We start from the raw sequence: 26,480 nt of genomic DNA, 5'->3' as shown, positions 1-26,480 counted from the left end.
GGTGGGATCGTTGGAACAGAAGATACGTGCAATTTAGTAACTTTTTTTTTTTCAGAAATCAAAACTTTTCCAGAATGACTGAAGCAGTTTCTGTCTTCCCATAGGATACCAACACTGAATGTTTCCATCTTTTATCATCTTTGTCAATTTGATGGGTAGGAGGGGATAACCTTAGAGTTGTTTTAAATTCACTGGAGTCTTATCTGTGGAATAGCTGGCTGGAGTGGCAATTGGAAAGATTGAAACTAACTGGCATGTACAGGAACTCATCTTGCAGCCTTGACCTTGAAAGCAGCCCACTTTAACCAACCAAGATAACCAGAATAGACTTTTCTCCCCTAGGAATACCTATCTTGATCACCTAAATAAATCTCAACAAGGACTTTAGTCTTGTTTTTTTTTTCATTTGATCCATCTGCAAAGTCAGATGAAAAATGTTCTGAATTTCAGAGGATCATTAGGGTTAGAACCAAAATGAACCTTAGAGGTCATAACAAGTAAGCTGAAGAGATAGGATTCAAATCCAAATCTAATAACCCTAAATTCACATCCAGGGATTCTTCCATTATTAGATCACCCTACTTTCTATAAGTGGGGTGAAAGTCAAATATTAAGAACATTCCCAGCTCCCCCAGCTTCTAGGCCCTTTGCCTCTGAGATCACCTTCTGTTTATATCTGTATATATAACCTAGCTTCTGCTCACAGAGAAGGGGAGGGGCAGCCCAGTTCTCTTTGTTATGTAAGAAGGGATGCTATTCCTGATGGGCAGAGAAAATGTTAAACTCCATGCTGCATAACTACACAAGGGATTTGCAGAGTTTAGTTCTTGAGCATTTTCAGAATGCAATTTGACAGAGAACACTCCAGGGAGGTACAGGAGAAAGACTGGGAAATAGTGGACATTCACGGGAAGCTGCTTGGTTGAACTTCTAGAGACTGCTAGAATAGACCTCCTCTGGGTGAGATAGTATTCTTTCTTTTGTGATTTGAATTGAGATCTCCCTCTCCCTCTCCCCTTCCCCTCCCCCTCTCCTTTATTTCTCCCTTTCTTTCTCTCTCTGTCTCCATCTCTCCATCTCTCCATTTCTCCATCTTTCTCCATCCTTCCCTCCTTTCGCCCTCCCTCCCCTCCTCTCTCTGTCTATATGTCTTAATCCCCTACTTTTATAGAAATGACTTTTTTTTTGTGCCCACACATCAGTTATTTTTGAAGGGGACAATTATATGTTATTCTTACTCAATATCGCTCTCACAGACTGGAGAAAAAGAGTGCTCAATGTCATCATGCTCCTGGAGTCTGCCTATCTGTCTTCCCTCCACCCCCAACTAACTTACAGAAAAGGTGTCACCCCACCTTGGCTCTCCTCCTATCCTCAGAGGGGCTATGGGGCAAGCCACAAATCCTAGCAATTCATGCTATTCTTGGACTACCTCTATATATTTAGGCAACCCATGCATATTTTTATGGGGATACACAACTATTTTACATAAGTACCAAGCTATTTACATATTATTTCCCCATTAGGAGGTGAAGACAAGATTGTTTTTGATTTTTACCTCATGCTTAGCCCAATGTCAGTCATAGAATAAGAAGAAATAAATGTCTGTTGACTGAATGATTGACTGAAAATGAATTCATGCTTAAAGCATCTATGGGATCACTGAGAGAAGGTGCTAGGAGATTTTTTTGTTTGTTTGTTTTTTAGTTAGAAACCTGTCTGTTCAAGTTGGAGTCATTTGAAAATCTATTTGGATGAGAGCCAATATGAGATGTACCTCAATTTCCTGACTTGGAGCAGCAGAGAATAGAAGGAAATAGAAGACCACCCAGTGATTTTTTAGTATCACAGGGAAAATTCTACTTGATCCTGTTGGAGTAGCTCTTTCATTCTTTACTAATAACAAGCACATATGACCACATATATACATACATGTATGTATGCACATATCTATCTATCTATCTATCTATCTATCTATCTATCTATCTATCTATCTATAAATGAAACCATTATTGGAGCTCAGTCTAGACTCCCTTTGAAAATAAAAATGAAATTAGAGTCTTTAGACTGAATTGTAGAAATATAAAAACATTGAAATAAACTTAATCCTTTGACTAATTAGTCTTAAAAAAATTTAAGTCCTTTGTTGGAAAAGCAACTTAGAAGAAATGTTTTCTTACTGGACCTTGGGAGTAGAATCATTTTTTAAAAAAATTTACTTTGAAAGAACTTAATTGAGCTGCTTAGTCCCTTTTTCTGCAATGCAATAAATTTTAGAAATCAGAAAATGAAACTTGCTCATTACCTTTTTTGTTATATATTTTTTTCAGTTTTTTCAGTTTTTATCTGGGATTGTTCAGATCAAGAAGTAAAAAGAAAAGATGAGTGATCATAGATCAATAAAATTCTTCAGGGTAGTTACTGAAAAATCTACAGTAGTTCTTCAGATGGCTCCATTTTAATTAGGGGCTACCCAATGACAAGTCTAGATTTCAATATATCCCTCAATTATAAATATAGATGAAAGTCAACATTTATGATAGCATTAACTTAATTCACAGGACAGAAATGATACATATGATACAGTAAATTATTGCTTCTAGATTTCTTATTGATGTGAACATGAACAAAATTCATACTTCCATATGTCAGTCTTATTTTTTGTACTTAGTAAGTAGTATTTTATTTTTTAAATTACATTTAAAGCTAATTTTTAGCTTTCATTTTTGTAAGAGATAGAGTTATAGACTTTTCTCTCTTTCCATTCCATCTTTCCTCTCCAAGACAAGGTGGTAGGAGATCTAGCAATCTAATATAGATTATACATACACAATCAAGTTATATATATATATATATATATATATATATATATGTACATATATATATATATATATTTCCATGTTAGTCATGTTGTGAAATAATCATAAAAAGGGGGAAAACACAAGAGAACAAAATTCCAAAAAGTGAATATAGCATGTTTCAATCTGCATACAAACTTTTAAAATTATTTCTCTGGATGTGGATAGCATTTCCTACAACAAGTCTTTTGGAATTATCTTGAATACATGTTTTGTTGACTAAGTCTATTATATCTGATCATCACACAGCATTGCTTTTACTATGTACAATGTTCTGGTTCTGCTTACTTCACTCAGCATCAGTTTATTTAAGTCTTTACAGGTTTTTCTGAAATCTGCTCACTCATCATTTCTTATAGAACATTAACATTTCATTACATTCATATAGCACAACTTGTTCAGCCATTCTCCAGTTGATAAGCATCCCCTCAATTTCCAATTCTTTGCCACACAAAAAGAGATACTCTAAATATTCTTGCACATATGGGTCCTTTTTCCTTTTCGTTGATTTCTTTGGGACAGACCGAGTAGTGGCATTGCTGAATCAGAGGATGTGTAATTTGATTGCCCTTTGGGCATAGTTCCAAATTGCTTGCCAGATGTTTGGATCAGTTCACAACTTCACCAACAACAGTGTTCTAATTTTCCCACATCTTTTCCAATATTTCTTACTTTCCTCTTCTGTCATATTAGCCAATCTGATAGGTGTGACATGATACCTAATATTTAATATGCATTTCTCTAATCAATGGTGATTTAGACCATTTTCTCATGTGATCTTACATAGTTTTACTTTCTAGATATGAAAACTGCCTAGTCATATCCTTTGTACATTTATGAACTGGGGAATGACTTGTATTCTTATAAATTTGATTCTGTTCTTCATATATTTGGGAAAGGAGACCTTTATGATAGTAGAATTATTAACTATTTCACAAGTTTTATTAAAAAAAAGATGTGAAGAACTACAGCAGCTGCAGGAGAAGATGGCTGCGCCCGGTGCGGCCAGGATGATACAGCAGGTATGCTGCTTCACCACTTCAGTGGGCAGACCATTCACTAAACTTGTCAGACCTCCAATTCAAGTAACAACCCTTTTGAAGGATCCCAAAATGGTTGGCTCTATTATTAATCCTCATATAAAACGTTCTGTTAAGATAAAAAACCCTAAGTGAAATCATAGCAAAAGGAAAGCTTCCCCCCATCACAACCAACCTCATGAAATTGCTTGCTGAAAATGGTCACTTAAACAGTACCCCAGGAGTCATTTCAGCATTTTCTACCATGATGAGTGTGCATCATGGAGAAGTACAGTGCTCAGTTACTACTGCATCTACTTTAGATGATGCAACTCTTTCAGAATTAAAAACAGTCCTGAACAGCTTCCTAAGTAAAGGTCAGGTTCTGAAAATGGAAGTTAAGACTGACCCTTCAATCATGGGAGGAATGATTGTTCATATAGGAGAGAAATATGTTGATATGTCTGCAAGAACCAAGATCCAGAAGCTAAGCAGGATTATGAAGGAAGCTATTTAAAAGTAACATTTTTCCACAGTTCATCAATGAAACTTCCAAAAATTGTGAAAACAATAAAGTACTTGGAAATTTTCTTTGTGTTAATGTAGTTGAAATTTGAAATGCCAATAGCCTTGAATCTCTGTTATGTAAAGCCAATGTGATTTTGGTTTAGCAAACAAAGCAAAAAAAAAACCCCTCTGATTTATGAATGAAATTTTACTAGATTTTTGTCACAAATCTGTCTAATATACTTATAAAATTGTCTCAATTACTCTAAAAAAAGTGAAAATATATGAACATTTATAATTAGTTTTGTTGGGATTTTTTTTTTTTTGGAGGGATTGGAGTTTGACCCTGTTTTGTCATTTCTTTGCTATAGGAAGTAGTATGATGAAGAAACTTCCTCTGTGAATGCAGATTGTTACCTACCCCACAAAACACTCTTCTGTTACTCTTTTTGTCTTTAGCCTTTAGTATAGTTGCACAGAGGCACTTAATAAATGTTGACTGACTAACTTACTAATATAAATTTTTAAAATTGCACAGGCCCTGACAAAGTAAGATGACTTACAGTCAGACAGTATGTATCAGAGGCAAGATTCAAACCTATGTCTTCCTGATTCTAAAGCCAATTCTTTATCTACTATGTTAGAGTTCCTCTTTTCATTGTTGTTGTTCAGACATTTGAGTTACCTCTGACTCTTTGTGACGCTTTTTTTGCATTTTCTTGGCAAAGATATAGGAGTGATGTGCCATTTCCTTCTTCAGCTCATTTTAAAGATGAGGAAATGGAGACAAACATGGTTAAGTGATTTGCCCAAGTTCATAAAACTGAAAAGTATATGAGACTGGATTTGAACTCAGGAAGATGAGTCTTCTTGGCTCCAGGTCAGCTCTCTATCCATTTTGTCCTTTAGCTACTTATATACATTGTTTGATGGAATTCCTTGTTACTTGAACAGCCAATCATGTCTTTCTATTTTCAGTATTGTGGATTGAGTAATTAACTTGGAGTCTGGTAAATTTGGATTCAGATCTTGTGTGATCCAGGATAAGTCAGAACTTCTCAGAGACTCAAATTCCTCATCTCTGGTGTTTGAGGATCAAATGTGTAGATAAGGTTTATAAAACACTTTGTGAATCTTAATGTCATTTATTATTACCAATACTCCTAGTACACTTAAATGGTAGCAAAGTAATATAGTTTATGGTGAGAAGAATGTGTAGTTAGGAAGACCTGAGTTCAAATCCTTCCTCTGACACTTACTACCTATGTGATCATTAGCAACTTACATACCTCTCTGTTCTTCAGTTTCTTCATCTGAAAAATGAGACTTTAGACTTCATGTCTTATAAGATCCCTTATAACTCTAATTCTATGATCTGATAATCTCATTGTATTCCAGAAAATTTCATCTTCCCTTAATTCTTTCTTTTCTTTCTGGACCTGCCTCCTCATTACTCTGTTTACTTCCTTCGTTTCCTCTTTGAGAAGCCTGTTATGGCCACCTGGAGCACTTATTGAGCTATTCACTGGCTAAACAACCTGAACAGGTGCAACCCTGAGCTCCAGGAATCCCATGGTGCTTTCTATTAGTGAATACACCTTTCTCAGCACCTTCTTTGGTAGAGAGGGGCTAAGCAGAAAGGGTAGTATGGGTCTGAGTTGGAGAGAAGGCTTTGAGGATGGGAAAGGGGATAAGGAGCTCAGGGTCCTCCCTTCAAGGAGGGCTTCTTCTCTTTCCAATTTCTAAGGTAAGTATTAAGAGTTTGGGGGTTTTTCCCTAATTTCTTATGACTCACTGTTTCCTGAAGGGCAAACTAGTTATGGCAAAGATTGAATCAAAAAGAAAAGAAAAAACAAGCAAAGTGATACCATCATCAGAAGATAGAGTAGATGATGTTAAAACCCAGTTGGCCACCTCCTCTTCGGGTCTTAGCCTCATCCTTTCTTAACCTCATCCTATCATGTGACTGTTAATATTCTACTAGAATCCCAAAGGGAGAACTAAGAACAACTGGTGAGATTTGGAAAAAAGAGAAAATTTAGGCTCCTAAAAATTATCCAAAAGTAAAATAGGCTAACTCAGGAGGCAATGAATTTTCCCTCAGTAGAAGTTTATAAACAAATATACATCCCATAGATAACAAATATATCCCACATATAGTACCTTTTACAAGAAAATATCTTCATTTATAATAAATATATTCCAATATAGCACTCATAATAAGCAAATTATATATATATATATTTATAATACATTTATCTTACAATAGCTCTTATTAGAAGCAAATATATTCATTTGCAAAAAATAATCTCACACATAGCATTCATTTTAAGCAAATATATCCTATTTATAACAACCATATCCCACTCATTATAAGCAAATATATCCCATATATTCTCATTTATAACATTCTGTAGTATTGTGACTTTTTTTTTTCAATTACAGGCTGAACTCAATAGTATCTACTATGTCTTCCAACTCTGAAATTATGTGATTTGTAGATAAAATTTCATTTGAATCAACATTTATTTAGCACCTATTATGAGCAAGGTAAGTAGATTCAAGGTGATTCAACAGGCATTTATTAAGGATCTACTATTTGTAGAGGACTGTTCTGGGTCCTGGGGAATCCAAAGTCAAATAAAAAATAACACGCCTTTTGGGACTCTATGTTCTGCTGTGATGACAGAAAGCAAAAGATAAATAAGTAATGTTTTTTGAAACTTATTATTTATTTATTTTTTCGTCCATATGCACATGTATATATTTTTGAGTTACAAAATTTCCTTCCACCCTCCCTCTCCTCAGTGGCAAACAGTTAGTTTGTACACACATATTTTTGATAAATGTGTTTACAGATTAGTCATTTTCAGTATGTGGGATCAGGATTAAGGGAAAGATATATAAGATAATTTTTATAAAATGTTTATCAGATTCTGAAGGGTTGGATACTTTTGTTGTTGTTCTGTTTTGTTTTGTTTTTCTTTCCCTGGATGGGGATAACATTGTCCCTCCCTGAATTGTTGAGAGAAGCTGCTTCCATCAAGGTTGTTCATCTCAAAATGATGTTGTTGATGTGTACATTGTTCTCTTGGTTTTACTCCCTTTGTTCAGCGTCAGTTCCCATAAGTCATTCTATGCTTCTCTAGAGTCTGATCCTTTATGGTATTTTAGAGAACGATAATATTCTAGAGTATTCATGTACCATAACTTGCTTAGCCATTCCCCCAACTGATGGGCATGAGATAATTAATAATTATGTAAATGTAAACTAATCTGAGGAGGGGGGAAGCTTTAAAAGGTAGGTGAATCAAAAAAACATCCTGTAGAAGATGGCACACATGTTGATTGCTGAAGGAAGTTAGGTTTTCTAAGAGGTGGAAGAGAGAAGATAATGGAATCAAACATTAGGCAAAGACTAGACAAAGGTAGGATGGTAGGAATTGGGGACATGAAATGGAATGGCAACTTTAGTGACTAACAAATACATCAGTTTGTTTGAAGTGTTTGAAGCGGGAAATGTCAAATGGAGATTGTTTATAGACAATTGCATGGACTATGGATTGGAAAGGGGAGAGATTAGAAGGTGAGAACCCAGTTAGGAGACTGTTGAAAGAGTCCAGGTAAGTGATGGCAAAAACCTGGTCTGAGATCACAGCTGAATGGATAGAAAGGAAGTAAGATATGAAGACAAAATCTGCCAGACTTTGCAACTGATTGGGGATGAGCAGTGAAGGAGAGGGAAGAAATGAGAATGACTCTGAGTATGCAAGCATGAGTGATAGAAGGATGTCTTCAACGGAAGTAGAGAAACTGAAGGAAGAGGTGGTTTAGGTTTACTGGGAGCATGGTAAAGGAACACTGCTAAGCAAATAAATACAAAAATTCTTGACTTTAGAGAATGTACATCCTACTAGGCTATGTATGCAGTAGCTAGAAAACATTTAGTACTGGACCTTTGTGAAGTAATACTGAGCCTGGTTTACACTGCAACAGAAGTGAATTCTTTGTGAAAGAGATTATGAGTAAAACTATTTGACCCTCTTAGTTCAAAATCTACAGGCAATGTTTGTCATTTGGAATATATAATAACCATTACAGCTACTCTTGAGGTAATGGCAAATTGATCCCTGACACTGACTCTTTAGCTTGTGGGTTGAATTGTGGGCATATGGCAATTTACCAGCTCAACAGATATTAGGGATATCTTAGTGACTGACTACAAGTTCTGGATAGGGCAACATTGTAGGTATAACTTAAGTTCCTATTAGATTAACCGTTCTCTACAAGAACCTGCCCTAAGTATGGTTCTCTCAAGAAAGTTGACAAAGGTTTAGAAGAATTATTCTTTCTTTGAAGTTTTATAGGTTCTTTTTTTTTCCATTTCTGGAAGGAGGAATGGAACCAAATGTTACTAGATTTTTTTTTTATTACTATACCTCACCTCAAGCTATAAATAAGTTTAATGTCTTTAGAAGGTTCATCTTTACTGGGGTAGGAATTCTTGGACCTGGAATAAATTCAGTTGTGAGGGCTGGGGGCAAGGGGTGAGTTTGGACAGAGAAGTGTTCCTCAGGAGAGGGCGCCATGGTGATAAGCAAGCCTAAGGCTGGGCAGGGGAGTCAGAACAGCATGTCAGTTAAAAAAAGGAAGAGAGCCTGGGATATTAGGACTCTGGGGAAAGCCCTTTTTCACCATAGTTCTTGATAAGACTTCTCAGTCTTCCCCTTTTTAATGAAATCTTGACTAAATGTGAAAATTTTTACCTTGCCATTATTTAGTTGAAGAATTCATCTAAGTAAGCTTATCCTGAGTAAATGATTATCTTTTAGATATTTAGAGAAAATAAACTAATTTCCACTCAAATATATAGTTGACAACTTAACATTTATTGAGGATTTATTTTGTGGCAATAACTAGTGATAAAAGCACAACATTGAAACTGTTAGTTCTTAAGGAACTTAAATCTTCCTCTTAAAATTGAAGTCTCAATATCACTGAGGAGTATTTAGACTTTAGTCATGGAGTGCTTTCCTGGCTCAAGACCTGTCTGGTGTTTATGGATAAACACACACACACACACACACACACACACACACACACTCACACACAAGTATTCTCTCTCTCTCTCACACACACACACATACACACACAGACACAAATCCCACATCTAAAGCTCTACATGCTAAACTGAATATCTGAGTTTTTGTGTTGTAATGATATTTTCCTAAGCAGAAGGTCAATGGTAAATTTGACCTGTAGAAGTTCTTCCTTTTATTATTATTTTTTTTAATGAAGAAAGTTTCTTTAGAAGATTGAATCTGGGGGCATCTTAATTTCAAAGATAGAGTTATAAAGGACTTACAAATGATCTGAGGGAAACCCAGCTAATTTAGAACACAATTCTTGAATGAGTCGTTCTGCCCTAGGGTTTTGGCATTGAGCAGGCCTTTGATAGTACTTTTGACTTTTCTCAAAGAGTCTCTAAAGGAGTACAATCTGGGTGGCTTCCCTTTGAGGATATTTTATTTCATTTAAAAATTTCTCACTCATATGAACATTTCCTTGCTTTTTCTAATAGCTGGAGGGTGGGGTTAGAGTAAATAAAAGGGTTTCTGGGAGACCAAGGTAAATTCCCTCATTAGGCTCTAAGACTGTAGAATCATTGAATATGAGAGCTAGAAGAGATTTTACAGGTGATGAAAAATGAAGATGGGGAGTGATTTGCCCAAAAGTCACCTACAAGTGGCAAAGATTAATTTACATGGTGTAAGAAAACCAGATTTTGAGTCTAATGACTTAGGTTCAAATTTTAATTAGTTTCTCTATAGAATGTTTTTCCCTCCTCTAAATTTTTTAAGCCATTGTTTATTTTTTCCAATTACATGTAGAGATAGTTTTCAATATTCATTTTTATAAAATTTTCTCCTTCCTTCTCTTCCCTCTTCCTTTCCCAAGATGACAAGCAATTTGATATAGGTTATACATGCACAATTATGTTAAATATATTTCCTTATTAGTTATGCTGTGAAAGAAGAATCAGAATAAAAGGGAAAAACATGAGAAAGATAAAACAAAAAAAAGGAAAAAGAAAAATAGTATGTTTTGATTTGCATTAAAAATCCATAGCTTTTTCTCTGGATGTGGATGACATTTTCCATCACAAGTCCTTTAGAATTGTCTTTGATTACTGTACTACTGAGAAGAGATAAGTCCATCATAGCTGACCATCACATGTCTCTTTTATTGGGTATAGCGTTCTCCTGGTTCTGCTCTATTTACTCAGTAATAGTTCATATAAGTCTCTCCAGATTTTTCTGACATTTTCCTCATCATTTCTTTTTTATTTTTTTAACTTTTTTTTTTGGCAAGGCAAATAGGGTTAAGTGGCTTGCCCAAGGCCACACAGCTAGGTAATTATTGTCTGAGACTGGAGTTGAACCCAGGTACTCCTGACTCCAAGGCTGGTGCTTTATCCACTATGCCACCTAGCCACCCCATCATCATTTCTTTTAGAACAATTATGTTCCATTATATTCATATACCACAAAACTTGTTCAGGCATTCCCTGATTGATATAGCATGAGGTGAATACTGGATTTAGTGAAAAAAGGAAACAATCATTTATTGTGTCCAATGTGAGCTGTTAAGCGTCTAACACATTGTAGGTGTCTAAGATATATAATTTTATTTCATTCTACCTGGGTTGGGGGCAGTTGTGACCTCCATTTTATAATCACAGAAACTTAGACTGACAGAAGACAAATGGTCACATAGCTAGTAACTATCTGAGGCCAGGTTTGGTCCCAGGTTTTCCTAACTCCTGTCCAGTGATTTATCACTGTGTCTTATTATCCTGGGATTCAAATTTCCCCTTAAATATTTTCAAATTTTGGGAAATTAGACAAAACACTTAATTTCTTTGGCCTTCAGTTTCTTCTTCTGTAAAATGAGGTTATTGGGCTAGCAATATCACCCTCTGTTTCTAAATTTATGATCTAAATATAATGTGGAATGAAAGGTTGGTACAGTTGTTGTCTGAGGTTGCTTTGAGCTTGAAATCTATGAGCTATGAGTTTATAAACTATAAGTTTTTTCTCAGATGTCACACTCTATTTCAGAATCATTTTCAGTGCATGTTTATGTTTCATACAAGGTAAAAGTAAGGAAGGAAAGGTAAGTTCCTTGAAGGCCGGGGCAATTTCTTTTTTCCCCCTCTCACATGGGAAGCATTCCACAATTATTTGTTGACTTCAGATTAATTAAATATTTAGACTGTGACAAATATTTGGAATGAAAAATTTGTTGCTCTGGCTACAGTTATGGACTTGACATCTTTACTACCTTAATTTTTTCCCCTCCCTTCTAACTTTGCAATGTAGAATAGTGGATATAATGAAAGACTAGAGGCCATGAAGAACTGTGCTCAAATTCCACCACTGATATATATATATATATATATATATATATATATATATATGTATATATATATAGTGTGTCAAGTCCTTTCTGTTCCAGGTAAATTTCCAACCCAACCCAGTGCAATACAACACATTACAATACCTTTTAAGTGCTTTCTAGGTATTAGCTACTATGATAAGAACAGGAGATATAAATAAGAAAAGAAAGACAACCCCTTTGGTCTCAAAAAGCTTACATTCTACCTGGGGAAGACAAAACCCAAAAAAGAGTCTGTAAAGGTGGGGTAGCGGGGGAGAAGATGGGCAAGGAAAGAGATGGCAGGAGTGTCTGATGAGAGAGGTGAAACAAAGTAGGGGAACTTGTGAGATATAAAGAGTTAGCTGAGTTTTTGGGCCTTTTAAAAGAGAGACTTTTTGAGATTTTGGCTTCTACAGAGCCTCCAGTTCTCAAATCAGAGGGATGGAGGTGGCTGAGAATTTTGATGAGGTATGAGCACCAAAGCCAAAGCAGTGTTCATATTGATGAGTTTCCTAGTGATGAACTTATCCTCAGGAGGGCATGGTAATAGTGAACTCAAAACAAACCAATCTGTCTGGTGGGAAATGCATTTCTAAGATTGTAAAATGACAAAAAAGATACATTACTTAGATATAAAGAGAGATTTTACAAGAAAATAAGGAGAGTATGGAGCATATTACTTATCAGATTTGTGAATAGGTGTTATGAATAAACAAGAAATAGAGAGCAAAATTAGATATAAAATGGATAATTTCATTACTATTAATTAAAAAGATTTTATACAAATAAAAAATAAAACCAAGATTAGAAGGAAATTAAAAATTGGGAAAAAATTTATAGATCATTTATCAGATAAAGGTCTCATATCTAAAATAAATAAAGAACTTTGTTAAATCTCTATATAATACGATTGATTGATAAATGGTCAAAGCGTATGAACAGGCAGTTTTCCAGTGAAGAAATTAAATTAAATATTATTGACGAGAAAAAAGCAGATTAAGATTTAAAAAATGCAGAGAAGGTGCAGCTCTGCATTGGTGGAAGTAATTTTCTCTCCTGCTAGTTCTTTATACCAAGGAAGTCCTACATTGAGTCCCTATTCCTAGCCCTATCCTAAATTTGCTATAATTAGCTAGAACCCATGCTTCTGTGGAGAAAATTACCCTTGTTGTATAAGGACAGTGTATAGGAGAAGCTTAATGATAATTGATAACCAATAATAATTGATGAGGCTGAAGAATTATAGTGAGAATGGGGATTGCTCAGAGAATTTATAGGTCTTCCCTAGAAAATAGTTTCTCCTCTTGAGAAACAAAAGCAATGAGTCTTTTCCAGCAAGCAGTATGTACTTCTCTCTCTCTCTCTCTCTCTCTCTCTCTCTCTCTCTCTCTCACCCTCACCTTGTGTGGGTGGGTGTATGTTTATCTCTCTGTAGTAGAGGAGGTGAAGGAAGAGAAAATTAATACTTGTTAACTAAGAAAAAAAAACAAACCTCTATTTTATGACCTCAATATACCTATATGAATCTATGACTCTGGGGCATCTGAGCTTGAAGGTGGTGGCAAGCAAGGCCCATTGGGTCTATTTTGAGTATTATTGTTAGTGGGATTCAGAAATGCCAACCTCTCTAATGAAACGACCTAAACTTCCTGGAACTAGCTTGAATTAGAAATAAAGTTTCAGTTGTCTCACAATCCCCACATTTTGACCTCTTAACTTCTGGTATATTCCCTTACCTCTGAATTTTCTTGCTAGAAACTAATTACTAGTTCATTCCAGTTCCTTAGATCTTGGTGGCTAAGGACACTCCCTCTGACCCCACTTGACTTTTAGATGGCACCGGCTTTCTTGCCTGCTTGGGCCTTGCCTCTCCTCCCCCAGGTAATGATTACCTTTCCTTGGCCCTGGGTTTTACCTTGCTGTGGACATGTGCCAGCCATAACCTGGGTGGTGCCCAACAGTATCTTTCGGGTCTTATCTCCTATTACTCCTCTAAACAAACCCTCCACTCCAACCAAACTGATCTGTTGATAGGGCTTTTGTGCCCTGACATATCTTTATTTATTTTATTCTCCCTTTCCAGATTATTCCTCAAATTCTGCCCAACCTTAGTTGAAACTTTCTTGAATTCTTTCTTAATTACTTCTAGCCTATGACAATATTTTTTTCTCTCTGAATTCTTTTTTTTTATGTGTGTTTTTTTCTTTTTGTTGGAGGCAATCAGGATTAGGTGACTGGACTAGGATCATGCAGTTTGTAAGCACCTGAGGTTGGATTTGAACTCAGGTCCCCTTGACTCCAGAGCTAGTACTCTATCCCCTGTATCACCTAGCTGCCCCTTCTTTTCTCTAAATTCTTAAAAATACTTCAAGTCATAGGGGTCACATTGCTGGAAGTTCCCTTAGAGACCCTCTGAAAACCACCATAAATTATACTGACTTTTTTTTGTTTTTTTTTTATTCACTCTTTTCTTTTGTGAATGACTTTTTATGACCCAATTTGGGTCTTGGCAGAAGTACTGGAATGATTTTTCATTTCCTTTTCCAGTTCATTTGCAGATGAGGATACTTAGGTAAACAGAGTTAAATTAACTTGTCCAGCCTTTTACCCCATATCATATGCTCTCTCGTTTTTTAATTGATATAATTGGATACATGAACTTAAAAAAAACCATGTAATTTCAATAAAAATCAATTTTTGTCATATATTTATTTTATATGTGCATTTAAAAACATTTTTATGGGAGTCTATTGGTTTTATCAGACTGCTCAAGGAGTTAGCGACACATAAAAAGCTAAGATCCCATAGATTATAATATATGCTTTCTGAGATAGAGAATATATTTAATACGTCTTTGTATTTTCAGGGTTAAACATAGTTTTTTATATTTTAAAATAATTATGAATGGTGATGGTGATGATGAACTTAAAAATGAATTGATCTCCTCTATTTGCAAAGAGCTCCTTCAGCATCTGTGTTTGGCTGATTGTTCTTTTGACTGTTATTGCTTCCTTGTTCTTGAGGAGATGCTTAATGGGAAAGGTTGTATAGTTCATTAAGGCTTCCTCTCTGCCTCCTTCTACAACCCTAACCTCCTTAACTGGGAAAGGAGACAAGTACTGAGGTGTAACAGGTGAATATGGAGTCAACAAGAACTTTTGTCTGACTCCCTGTCCGAAAGGTTATTTCTAGTCATGTTGTTTAATCATTCAATAGTGACTGATTCTCCATGACCCCATGGGTATTTCTCGGCAAAGATACTGGAATGGTTTGACATTTCTTTCTCCAGTAAATTCTCATTTTATAGATAAGGAAATTGAGGCAAATGGGGTTAAGTGACTTATACAGTCACCCAGTTAGTGTCTGAAGTCAGATTTGGCTGCAGGAGGTCTCCCTGCTTCCATATCTGGCACCATATCCACTGTGCCACCTAGCTCCCACTAGTTATGGTAGCCTAGGCAAATTGCTTCATTCCCCTCATATCTTAAATGGGGAGAACAAGATCTAAATCATTTGCTAAGAGAAAATCATTTTGTAAACTTTAAGAGGTCTAGAAATGTGGGCAATGATTTTTACTCCACTGTCCTGAACTTGGATCTCAAAAGGTTGGAGAAATGAATGGCATCTAATCATGGGAAGGGCACCTAATCATATCTCTCTCCCTCTCCTCTCTCTCTCTCTCTCTTTCTCTCTCTCTCTCTCTCTCTCTCTCTCTCTCTCTCTCTCTCTCTCTCTCCCTTCTCTCTTTTCCCCTATTTTCTCTTCTCTCTCTTCCTCTATCTCTATTTTACTTTTTTCTCTCTCTCTTTTCTCTCTTTCTCTCTTTCTCTCTCTCTACCTTTCTCCTCTATTTTTCTCTTGCTACTTTATCTGCTATCTATCTATCTATCTATCTATTGGTCTATCTATTTCTATCCTTTTCTGTCTCTATATCTCCTTATTTTTCTTTCTTCTTCCTCTACTTTCTCTATCAATTTTAATAAATGTATATTCTTTTTTATGTTTTACTCCCTTCTAGTAGCATATAAACCACTTGAAGACTGGACCTTTTTTATATTTTTCTCTTGGGTGTTCCTAATCTTATTATAGTATTTAGAAAAAAATATGTAACAAATCCTTGTTGGATTGGAGTAGAGTTTCATCTTTGGTTCTACATATTCTTGTGTCCTTCTGGGCCTCCTCTTTAAATTGTTTGAATTTTCATGGCTTCATTGAATATCATGGTACCCTCAGGGGAAGAAGACTGAGGACATTTGCCAACTATATGCTTCACTGTGATTTTCAGATCAACTCAGTTTTTGAAGAGTGGTTCTCCCTATATCATTTAGTCAGTTCTTCATGAAACATCCTAGGTAGAAGTGAGTGAAAAAAAGAATGTGTAGAAAATTAGATGTCTAGCTTCTTCATTTGACAGAGGAAGAACCTGAAGCCTAGATAAGTTTAAATGATTTACAGAAAGTCATATAAGTTTTAAGTCATAAAGTAAGGATTTGAACTCAATTCATCCATCTCTGAATCTGGCACTCTTTCCATTATGCCATTCTGCTTCTCTAGAGTAGGTTATATGCTAAGGAAATTGTTGTTCTTTCTTTCACCTGTGTGATGCAATAGATCTCTCTTGATGTGGCACATTAAAAGCACATTGCCATTATGACACTGAAGATAGAGACTAGGAAAGTGAAACAGGAGAAGATATTTTGGTTCTAAAGTGTGAGACTCAAATCCTACAGTGATTCAAGCTTTATATACTGGATTTTGTCCCTAGGGAACATGAGCCCTCAAATGAAGGTTTTAAGGCTAAGTCATATGAGCAGGTATAACTCCTCATACCCAGAACTGGAGACCTTGAAACAGGGGCTGAGGTAGAGGAATGTGTTGGAGCCAGACCAGGAGGGGCCTCCGCTGGGGTTGATATGGAGAGCAAGTGGGCATCTGGAAGTTTCTTTCTATTTCTAATTATTCTTGCTAAGTAGCAAAACTTAGTTCTTTTTGTGCCACTAAATAGCACTTATAGCATCTTCTAAATCTTGGTGGACTAGGATGAAGCTCTGGTCATTTGACCTGGGTTATGGCTTTGAATGGTTTTATTGCATGACATTGCTGATTGCAAGTGCTATGATCACATTTCTGGTTACATGTGATTGGGTATTTGGTAACTTGGTTTATACCAATAGTCTATGGATGTTATTCCAACATTTTAATGCCTGTAGCCAAGAGCAAATGCAGATATTCAGAGGGTGTGTGCTGTGTGGAGTCAGCAAGTCTATTTAAAAGGGATCTTGACTTTGACCTTTGCTTTTTTAAGTGCTGATGAGGAATCAGGGTCTGACTCAGAGACCCACCTCAGGTGCCCTTGGGGGTGTGCCTGTTATTTTATTCCCTGCCCTTTGAGATGATTGTCTATCTCCTTTTTCAACCCCCTCCATTTATAAACACAGTGTGTGGACATTGTTTAAATGTCTTCTCTCCATCTTTTTGAAAGGAGGAAAGGGTGAGAGGAAGGGAGAAAGCATTATCTGACTCCTACTTTGTGCTGAGTGCTGTGCAAATATTAACTCCTTTGATGCTTCAAAATAACCCTGCAAGGTCAGTGATATACTTATCCCCATTTTACAAACAAGGAAACTGAGGCAAACACAGATGAGTTGCCTAAGCATCATAGTAAGTGTCTGAAGGCAGACTTGAACTCAGGTTTTCCTGCCTCTGACCCTATACCATCTTACAGACCAAGGAAAGGATAATAGCTTTGGAGAAGAAATGTCTGAGTTTGAATTCTGACTCTGCCACTTCCTACCAATATGACTTTGGAAAAGTCACTCAACCTTTTCCTAGGAGAAGCTATTATAACAGATGTGGTCAACTGTGGATCCCACAGCTGGACAGCTATGAGCAGGACAAAATTTAACTACTGACTCTGTGTGTGTGTGTGTGTGTGTGTGTGTGTGTGTGTGTGTGTGTGAATTAGATAGGACACATTTTAAAATATAATCTATATAATTAATAATATATTATTATATATTATATAATATATAATATATATTAATAATATATAATATATATAATAATATAATATAATTAATATTTTCTTCATTGTTTAGTTTAGACAATCAACAAAGTAATAAACCAAGCCCTAATGTAGTATTAACTGATTTTTTCAAGGGTAAATGCTCACATTGAAAATTTTAACCACTCAACTAGCTTCAACACAACTTGACTGAGAGGAACCTGGAAAGTACCCCTTCTCTTTAAAAAAATTGTAAGAAAATAGTATCTTTCAAGAAGGAAAACAGAGATTTGAGAAGTGTTTAAAGAAGAAATGACTGAATGATGATTTAAAATTTATAGTATTATTGCAATTATACACTTGGGAAAAACCTCCAGCATCAGCTAATCCCAAATCCTCCCCTTTCTAGAGTTTTCCAGTCAAGGACTTGGTCATTCAGCTTTGACTTGAAGCAGTTTGGTACAAAAGAAAACCCCTGGATTCTATTTCAAAGGAACTGAGTTTAAAACATGGCTCTGCTATGTAGTTTTTAAGCAAGTTGCTTAAACTCTTTGGTTCTCAGTTTGCTCTTTTATAAAATGACTAGAAGATCTTTGAGCTCAAAATCCTATGCTATTATGAGTAACACAAGTTAGCAAAAACTAATCTAGTTACTTCAGGAGATAGGGAGGCTCACACCTCCATGAAATATTTCATTACATTATTAATTATTCCTTCTATCAATTGCCACAGGGTAGGCAAGCAGCCAAAGGCGCTCTCACAAATGCAGCAAGTGTCAGGCAATATAAACTCCCTTACCATCATCTTTACCACAGTCACCCATCACACTGAGGGTCCAGTGATTCACCCTTCCTACTCTCTCAGTGGCCTGGGTCAAAAGCTCTTAAGGAATATAAAGTTTTCAATGTTCTTGTTCTTCATTGGTGGAGGCAATGTCATCACTGGGGATCTCCATTCTACTAGGAAATTACCAGTCAATACTAAATCAGAAAACCAACCAACAAACCTGAAAAAAACAAAACAAATAACTCCTTCCTCTCCCTCCTTCCCCCCCCAAAAAAGGCAAAAAAAAGGAAATTGGAAATGAGTTATATAGATGTATATTGTGGATTTTCCTTCTAGGAAATGTTTAAAAACAGGGTAGCCAATCTAAGATGGTATAGATGAAATGTGCCTTAATGTAGGATGACTAATTATATATCTTCTGAATTTCTCTTCAGACTCTATAAGTTGTCATCATCTCTGTATAAAAGTGAAATTTTGGGGGGCAGCTAGATGACACAGTGGATAGAGCACTGGTCCTGCAGTCAGGAGGATCTGAATCCAAATGTGGTCTCAGACACTTAATTTATACCTAGCTGTGTGATCTTGGACAAGTCATTCAATTCCATTGCCTTGCAAAAACCCCAAACCAAAAAAAGGTGAAATGTCATTTTGTTATGCTACCAAAGTATTGTTTCACTGATATACCCTATGCATTATGAACAGAAGAAGAGGTTGGAGATTGTAGGAAAGAGTATTGACTCTATTGAATGGGAAGATTTTTTTTTTTGATTCTTACTACATGTGTGCATGTCCTTTGGCTTCAGTTTCTCATCTGTAAAATGAAGGAGCTAGACTATAGGACCTCTGAGGCCCAGCTGTAGATTTATGATTTTACAAATAATGAAGGAAACTTATGCTTTTAAAACCTTTTTCTTTGACAAGTCTTTTGGGGATTAAATTAATTATATCCACAAGGCTTCCTCTGAGACAGAAAGATACTATTTTCATTTCACAGATTGGAAAAGTAAGGCACAAAAATGTTTTAAAATTTAAGTTGCCCAAGGCCACATGATGCAAATTGTTACTGTTGTAGACCAGCAGTCTAACCCCCTTCCCCCAAAATTATGGCAGAGCCTTAAAATCATTCTTGAGAAGTGAGGAAAAAAATGAATGCATATTTCAATGGAAAGAAAAATTATAAATTAAATTTCAGTAAAGGTATCTTTCTTTAAAATATAGATACTCATATTTTTACCCTTTGCAGAAAAGAAAGGGCATTTAAAAAAATTAATTAAATAGTTCAATGCAAGTTAAAACAGATAATTAGGAGTTAAATTGGTAAAATGATACACAGAACACATGAAAGGCAAAAGGAATGCAGAGAAGCAACTGTGTGATGAGGAGGTACTTGGGAAAGGTCTCAGCTTGCTTTCTCGGAAGTAGAGGGAGTAAAATGTCAGAGCCAGATTCATACTCTATGTAACTCAATGGGAATTTTCCTAGAGAGTTATGCAGGCTATACAGAGTGGAATTCACCCAGAGATTCCATCCCTCTGAGATAGGCTTTTGTACCCATGTCACATTTACATGTTACTTGTCCAAATTCTTCCATAGGCCCATGATGGATGAGAATGTAGGCTTCAGTGCGTTAGGCCCCAGTATAAATAGCCTTCTAATCTTGTTCATTACATTAAAAATACATTTTGGCTCAACAATCAAAAATCCAAGGAAATCATGTTGGCAAATAAAAATGAATTCACATCTGTAAATTAAAGAAATTTGGCTGCTATGAGAAAACATGGTTAAAAATGTAGTCTCTGTGATTTTCTGTGAGGCACAGCTGAGGACCACATCCTTTGTGTATATATGACAAAATTCTGTAGCATGAATTGTGTCCCAGAATCAGACTTGGGTTTTGGGTTGCGCCATAGAAGCCCTTCTTAAAATCCTAATTAAGAAGAGGCTCAATTTCCCATCAGTGACAAAAGGGAAAAAAATTGTGGAGAGTAGGGAGTTAGGGGGAAATCATCAGTTTTTAGTATTAGGAGATTCTGAGATTATACAGATGTTTTCACATATCCCCTAAGAAAATCCAAGGTCATTTCCAGCCAGGATGGAATGAATTATGTAGTGTATATGTAACATTTATTCTGTCACTTATGAAAAATTCCACAAGTTTTGTCGATAACAAAGAAACATTGTTCGTTCTTGGAAGATAGCACCAAGTAGAAAAAAGTCATCATCACCTGGGGCTTTGTTTGTGCATGGTTAACTAACTTATTATGTAGAAGACTTGATTTCCATTTGTCTGGAATGCCCCTTGCTACTTACCCTGTGGAGAAACTTCCTTAAGAGAATAGTTTTGGTTTTTTAACCAAGGCAGGAGAACAAATAAAAAAAAATGGAGTTAGACTACTGTAGATTGCATTCACAATTTTATTCTCTATGTAAAGGCAATATGGTACATGAAAAAGTGAACTAAATCAGGAATCAGGGAATAAGTATGTGTGCAATTCCTTCTATGGACTCAGCACAGTGTTAGGTGTTTTTAACACAATTTTAAACTACTACTATTTCTCTTCCTTCTTCCTTCTTCCTCTTTCCTCTTTCCTCCCTTTCCTTATCCTACCTCCTCCTTCTCCTCCTCCTCCTCCTCCTCCTTCTCCTCTTCTCCTTCTCCTTCTCCTTCTCCTTCTCCTTCTCCTTCTCCTTCTCCTTCTCCTTCTCCTTCTCCTTCTCCTTCTCCTCCTTCTCCTTCTCCTTCTCCTTCTCCTTCTCCTTCTCCTTCTCCTTCTCCTTCTCCTCTCCTTCTCCTTCTCCTTCTCCTTCTCCTTCTCCTTCTCCTTCTCCTTCTCCTTCTCCTTCTCCTTCTTCTTGTTTCTCATGACTTTAGAATGTATTATTATCCCCAACTTACAATTGAGGAAACTGAGGCAAAATGGCTTACCCAGAGTCATGGGCTATAATTGGACTCAGATTTTACTGTTTCAAGACCCGGCACTCTATCTATTGCCCCACCAGTTGCCTGTACACCAAAGGAAAACAGGGAAGAGATAGACGCTTTCTTCAAGTACTTGAAAGACTTTCATGGGAAAAAGGAATAGATTTATTCTGGGTAGTTTATCCAGGGCCACTCAGCTGATGCTTCTAAGGTCACATTTGAAGTCAGGTCTTCCTAATTCTAAGTTCAACTCTATTCATTTTGGCAACAATTGCCCTTGTTAAGAAGAGAACCTGAATTTGATTCCCAAAATTTCAACTTAGAAACTGTTTGACTTTGGATAGTTCTCTTAATCTCCCTGGACTTCAATTTACTTATATTTAATATGAAGAAGGTGGACTGCATGACCACTAAGGTCACTTCTAGCTCTAGATTCAAGGGTCTATAATCCAAAGAGGAAACAATCCTGGAGTTACAAGTACAAGATGGAGTGGCAGTCAATAGTGAGTCATTACAGTCTAAAAATCAAATAAGATTTTAGGTTGGATTAAGAAAGCCATAATTTATAGCAACAGGAAGTCCTGTTATACTCTGTCCTTGTCAGACTGTATTTGGACTGTTGTATGCAAAACGTTCCATATTTTTGGAAATTAGATTAATAAGCCAGTGAATACCTAGAGAAGGCAAATTGTACCTAGAGAAAGACAATGAAGGCCATTTGTTCATTCCCATAATCCATAAAAAGCTTATATTTCCTTTAAATATTATGGTTATAGTAGGTCTAAGGCTAGAAGAAACATCTAGTTCAATCCTCTCATTTTACACAATAGAATTTGAAGAATGGAACGGGGATTAGATTTTGAATCTAGGAAGTAGAATGGAGCAATGTGACAAGTGACAAAGAAACAAATTATATTTTGATCTCAGAGACAGAAAAAAAGCCCCAAACTTTCCTAATTATTAGATCTATTCTAAAATAGAATAGAAAACATCTGCCTTGGGAGATAGTAATATCTTCTTATTGAGATGTTGCATGACCACTTGTCTGATATGCTATAGAAAGGGTTTCTATGCTTTATATTATACTATATGTTATATTTTCTAATATAGTTCCAGTTCTGGTGGGATTATGTGCTGACCATCATCTCTTTCGATGTTGTAATGGTGATTTTTGCGATACAAAAGAATAAAACTCAGTCTACCTCCACTAAGTCCTTTTTTTGTTGTCCTTTAGATTGCAAGTCAACTCATTTGCAGTCACTTCTTCAAGGAAATGCACACACACACACACACACACACACAAACACATTTGTCTTGCTTTCCATAATTGATAATGGAATGGATTTAAAGTGGGTTATATATTGCCTTTCTCATTCATCAACTTTTTAGATGACCAAAGTCTTTAATAAGATGATAATAAAGAAGAAAAGATTGGTACCTATCTTGGGGTAGATTGGCTATTTAGACAGACATGGGTGAGTCAATGCTAGTGAATAGGAGAATTACTTAAAAGGAAGAGATGAGGGCATTTGGAACTTCTGGGGCAGGGAAGGGAGGGTAATGAAGCAGAGGGAGAAAGAGAAGACATTTGAGCAAAGGAAAAATATAGTTATTTTTAACTACGGAAGGTTTGGTGGGGGAATGGAAGTTATGCAGAGCTATTCAATATATGGAGCTTGCTCCAAAATTCCATACCTCTGAGATATGTTTGTGGATGCTTAGGACATTTTATATACTATCACATTGACAGAGTGTCTGGATGTCTTTATACCTCCCCCCCCTCCCCATACCATCATACCTACCACAGTGAGTCAGACAGAGAAGATTCTTAGTAAATATTTATTGGAATGAATGAATGAATGCGATTGAAAAAAGTCTTGAGAGGTGGGGATAGGACATTCTTCCAGGTACAGAGAACAGTTTCAGCTTCCAGGGCAGAAAAGGTAGATGAGTAGTCTAGAGAAGTTCACTTTACTGCAACAAATATATATATATATATATATATATATATATATATATATATACATATATATATATAAATTATGGTATGTGTGTGTGTGTATGTGTGTGTGTGTGTGTATGTGTGTGTAAATAGAGGGTAGGATAGTGGGTTACATTTATGGGAGCACAGATTTTGATCTGGAAAGGATGTTGGAAGTGAAGTAATTCAAATTACTCATTTTACAGATGAGAAAACTGTGGCTCGGGGAAGGCAAATGAATCCTCAATGTCATGCAGGTAGCTAGGGGCAGAAGATACCAATATCAATATGCTGCTCCATTCTGTCACTCATGTGAGATACTATGGAGGAATAAATGGAAACCCATCCTTGGAGTCAGAGCTATAACTTCCTAAGAATTCAAAGTACCTTAAAGATTATCCTGTCTAATTCCTTTACTTTATGGGTGAAGAAATTGAGGCCCACGAAAACGAACAATTTGTACAAGATAATAAAGATAGTGACAATTTTGTTGTTGGTATAAAAATTAGCTATGTAACAATATTAGCATGTTACAACGTGCAATTTCTACCCTGATGATATCACATGTCTGGAAAATTTTGATATGTGCTTGTCCTTCCTGATCCCCAAACCCTCACATATACACAATTTTATCCTTATAACAGCCTAATTTTCAGTCTCTTTTCCCCTGGTTTAGACCAGTTGAAGGGAGAGGGAGAGAAGAGACTGAAATTTTTATTTGTTTATTTGTTTTAGTTTTCTTTGCAATCTTAGCCTTGCTCATAGTAGTTTCTTAATAAATAAAACGTGAATTGAATTGGACTAGAAAACTGAGGCTCAAAGAGGTTGAGTCACCTACCTATTAATTAATTTTTTCTTTTTTTCCTTTTAAAACTTATTTTTTTTCTCATCTGCTTTTATCCAGCAACCAATGAATCTAAAGCATTATATTATGTTCAAAGGTCGGTGTTAAGTGTTAGGGAATATAAATATAGATTAAAAATAGTCCCTAATATATGAGAGTTGAAATTAGAACTCAATTTTTTTTGATCCCAAGTCCAAGACTCATTACATTGTACTCTAATGAAGAGATTCTCAAATGTTTTTAGTCTCAGAACCCCTTTTATTCTTGAGAATTGTTGCTAATCCCCAAAGATTTTGTTTCATATATATTGTTATCTATTATATAAATAATTGAATAATTTAAAATATTAGTTTAGTTAAATAATAAACTAATATGTTAATAAGTAATTTCTTTTGAAAAAATTTCTAAAATTATTGTGAAAAGAGTGGCATTATTTTACATATTTTTGGTAGAATATTTGACTTAATAGGAGATAGCTATATTCTCATATCTGTTTTTGTATTCAATATGTTGAGAGGCGTTTTTTTGATTGAAGTATATGAAGATAATTCTGCCTTACATGGATATGTAGTTAGAAATGGGATAAGTATTTTAGTAGGTAAATGATGTTTTAGTATTACTATTTAAATTGTTTAAACCTTGTAGATCTGCTCCTCCCCCACTTCCCTTGAAAGGAACTTAGAAATCCCCTGTGGTCCACAGACCATACTTCAAGAATGGATGACATAAAGGATGAACTCTATTGAGCATATACCTCTTCTAGACTTAATAAGGTTACCATTCCCCTAAGCTTTTTGTCCTCTATGAAATTTGGGAATTTGAAGAAAGAAGTCAAAAATAAAGTCAATACCAAGAACAAAAGGATAGCAAATATTATATAAAGTAAACTACATATGTTCAGAATGTGGAGATGGGGAGAACCTGGGAAAATAAAATAATTAAAGTCTCTTCTCCTCTGCCTCCAAAATCCTTAGTACCACTTCACCTTTGCTCCAGTCCCAGAGGAGAAGTAGGTCTTTTTACTGAAAAGGAAGATTTCTTTATTCATGCTTTGGGTTTCTTCACTTCACTTGCCATACCAATCATATTTCTATCACTCTGTTTTTGATTCTGTTCCCCGTCCCCCTCCTGCTGTACATGTACTAGTATTATAGGATCACAGATAGAGCTATATCTAGCCAAACTCCCTCATTTTACTGATGGGGAAATTAATCCTTTATGTAGATTGGTCCTGAAACCTAGGAAATTGGCTCTCCTCTCCACCTATCAGAACCCCATTTTCCTTCAAAGGTACCTTCAGGTACCACTTTCTCTCCTTTAATTCAGACCCCCAACTCAATACCTCACAACAAAGTGATCCCTCCCTCCACAAATTTTTCTAGAGCACTTTGCCTGGATCTTTCACTTGACTTCATCATTCTGTATCTTGTAGAATAATACATGAATGTACCTTGGAAAGTTGATGGTAAACTGTAATCTTGTTAAAAGTAACCCTGTGACATTTTTTTCTTTATAATTGTTGCCTGACACTTAGTGGACTCAATAAATATCTGTTGAAGCCTATCTGGCACTAATGAGGTGAAAAAATGAACATATCTGGTCTTTTCAAAAAGCTATTATTGATTAGTGGTTTGACTTTTAGCAGTTAGCCTCTGGTAGCTTCAGTTTTTACCATGTTTAAAACTGATAAGAAATAACTTATATACTAAAGAAAAGTACTACTTTAGAAGAAGGGTATCTTCACTAGATGTAGTCAACTAAGTTCTATGTAGATATAACAATTGTTATATTTAAAAAAATATAAAGTACAAAAGATTGAACATTATTTGACTCAAGTATGATGATTTATTTCTCTGTACTCTCAGGTGTGTGTGTGTGATTGTTTCAGATCCATCTGAAAAGTAGATGTTACCATAGTTTCTCTTGATGCTCTCCATGAAATGTTGATAAATTAAAAATAACCCCTCTGAACCTGATTTTGTCATCTACAAAATGGGAATAATAATCCTTTCTTTACTCCTAACAGGCTCATCATGAAGATTAAATGTACTTTTTAATAAAAATCTAGATGGAGGCCAGTTATTGTTAGCACAGACTAGATTATGTCATGGCTGTGATCAA

At 35.7% G+C, this 26,480-nt stretch overlaps 1 pseudogene; it reads left to right on the top strand.

Annotated features, from left to right (window-relative positions):
* The first annotated feature begins 3,829 nt into the window (after positions 1–3,829).
* LOC141516217 (ATP synthase peripheral stalk subunit OSCP, mitochondrial-like) lies at positions 3,830–4,601 on the top strand (annotated as a pseudogene).
* The last annotated feature ends 21,879 nt before the right edge of the window (positions 4,602–26,480 follow it).

The sequence above is a fragment of the Macrotis lagotis genome, chromosome 3 (assembly GCF_037893015.1).
Source record: "Macrotis lagotis isolate mMagLag1 chromosome 3, bilby.v1.9.chrom.fasta, whole genome shotgun sequence".
In the NCBI taxonomy this organism is placed as follows: Eukaryota; Metazoa; Chordata; class Mammalia; order Peramelemorphia; family Peramelidae; genus Macrotis; species Macrotis lagotis.
The sequence above is the reverse complement of the archived record's forward strand: the minus strand, read 5'-3'. Positions and strand labels throughout refer to the sequence as shown.